The following is a 2,124-nucleotide window of genomic DNA, read 5'->3' as shown; positions in this document are numbered from 1 at the left end:
TCATATATTGCTGGAAAGCCCAGGATGTCTACTTTCCAACGCCGTTGAGAGCGCGCCAATTGGGCTTCTGTAGCTCCAGAAAATCCACTTCGAGTGCAGGGAGGTCAGAATCCAACAGCATCTGCAGTCCTTTTTGGTCTCTGAATCATATTTTTGCTCAGGTCCCTCAATTTCAGCCAGAAAATACCTGAAATCACAGAAAAACACACAAACTCATAGTAAAGTCCAGAAAAGTGAATTTTAATTAAAAACTAATAAAAATATACTAAAAAACTAACTATATCATACTAAAAACATACTAAAAACAATGCCAAAAAGTATACAAATTATCCGCTCATCAATGATACACTCATCCTCTTCCTTCCTAGTGTCTAAGATTATGAAATCAACAGGGATGTAAAGGCCCTCAACCTTTACTAACACGTCCTCTACTACTCCATAAGCTTGTCTTAATGACTTGTCTGCCAATTGTAATGAGAACCAGGCAGGTTGTACCTCAATGATTCCCAGCTTCTCCATTACAGAGAGTGGCATAAGATTTATCCCTGACCCCAGATCACACAGAGCTTTTTTAAAGGTCATGGTGCCTATGGTACAAGGTATTAAGAACTTGCTAGGATCTTGTTTCTTTTGAGGTAAAATTTGCTGAATCCAGATATCTAGTTCATTAATGAACAAGGGAGGTTCACTTTCCCAAGTCTCATTACCAAACAACTTGGCATTCAGCTTCATGATAGCTCCTAAATATTGAGCAACTTGCTCTCCAGTCACATCTTCATCCTCATCAGAGGAAGAATAGTCTTCAGAGCTCATGAATGGCAGAAGGGGATTTAATGGAATCTCTATGGTCTCTATATGAGCCTCAGATTCCTTTGGATCCTTAATAGGAAACTCCTTCTTGCTTGAGAGATGTCCCAGGAGGTCTTCCTCACTAGGATCTTTGTCCTCCTCTTCCCTTGTGCATTCGGCCATATTGATTAAATCAATGGCCTTGCACTCTCCTTTTGGATTCTCTTCTGTATTGCTTGGGAGAATACTGGGAGGAGTTTTAATGACTTTCTTACTCAGCTGACCCACTTGTGCCTCCAGATTTTTGATGGAGGATCTTGTTTCACTCATGAAACTGAAAGTGGCCTTTGACAGATCAGAGACTAAATTGGCTAAATTAGAAGTGTTTTGTTCAGAATTCTCTGTCTGTTGCTGAGAAGATGATGGAAAAGGCTTGTTATTACTGAGCCTATTTCTTCCACCATTATTAAAGACTTTTTGAGGCTTTTGTTGATCCTTCCATGAGAAATTTGGATGATTTCTCCATGATGAATTATAGGTGTTTCAGTAAGGTTCACCCATGTAATTAACCTCTGCCATTGCAGGGTTCTCAAGATCATAAGCTTCTTCAGAAGCTGCCTCTTTAGTACTGTTGGATGCATTTTGCCATCCATTCAGACTTTGAGAGATCATGTTGACTTGCTGAGTCGACACTTTGTTCTGAGCCAATATGGCATTCAGAGCATCAATCTCAAGAACTCCCTTCCTCTGAGGTGTCCCATTATTCACGGAATTCCTCTCAGACGTGTACATGAATTGGTTATTTGCAACCATGTCAATGAGTTCTTGAGCTTCTGCAGGTTGTTTTCTTTAGGTGAATGGATCCACCTGCAGAATGGTCCAATGACATTTTCGAAAACTCATATAGACCATACTAGAATATATCTAATATGGTCCATTCTGAAAACATGTCAGATGGACACCTTTTGGTCAACTGCTTGTATCTTTCCCAAGCTTCATAGAGGGATTCACCATCTTTTTGTTTGAAGGTCTGAACATCCACTCTAAGCTTGCTCAGCTTTTGAGGAGGAAAGAATTTATCCAAGAAAGCCGTGACCAGCTTCTCCCAAGAGTCCAGGTTATCTTTAGGTTGTGAGTCCAACCAGATTCTAGCTCTGTCTCTTACAGCAAAAGGGAAAAGCATGAGCCTGTAGACTTCAGGATCTACTCCATTCGTCTTAACAGTCTCACAGATCTGCAAGAACTCAGTTAAAAACTGATAAGGATCTTCAGATGGAAGTCCATAAAACTTGCAGTTTTGTTGCATTAAGGCAACTAGCTGAGGTTTCAGCTCAA

The 2,124-nt window shown here is 40.3% G+C and overlaps 1 non-coding gene across 1 annotated transcript; it reads left to right on the top strand.

The window, feature by feature from the left end:
* Positions 1–1,736: 1,736 nt before the first annotated feature.
* LOC112700034 (small nucleolar RNA R71) lies at positions 1,737–1,840 on the top strand. Its single transcript, XR_003152959.1, has one exon. It is a non-coding gene; the product is annotated as a small nucleolar RNA R71 (small nucleolar RNA).
* The last annotated feature ends 284 nt before the right edge of the window (positions 1,841–2,124 follow it).

Source organism: Arachis hypogaea, chromosome 6 (genome assembly GCF_003086295.3).
Source record: "Arachis hypogaea cultivar Tifrunner chromosome 6, arahy.Tifrunner.gnm2.J5K5, whole genome shotgun sequence".
Lineage (NCBI taxonomy): Eukaryota > Viridiplantae > Streptophyta > Magnoliopsida > Fabales > Fabaceae > Arachis > Arachis hypogaea.
The sequence above is the reverse complement of the archived record's forward strand: the minus strand, read 5'-3'. Positions and strand labels throughout refer to the sequence as shown.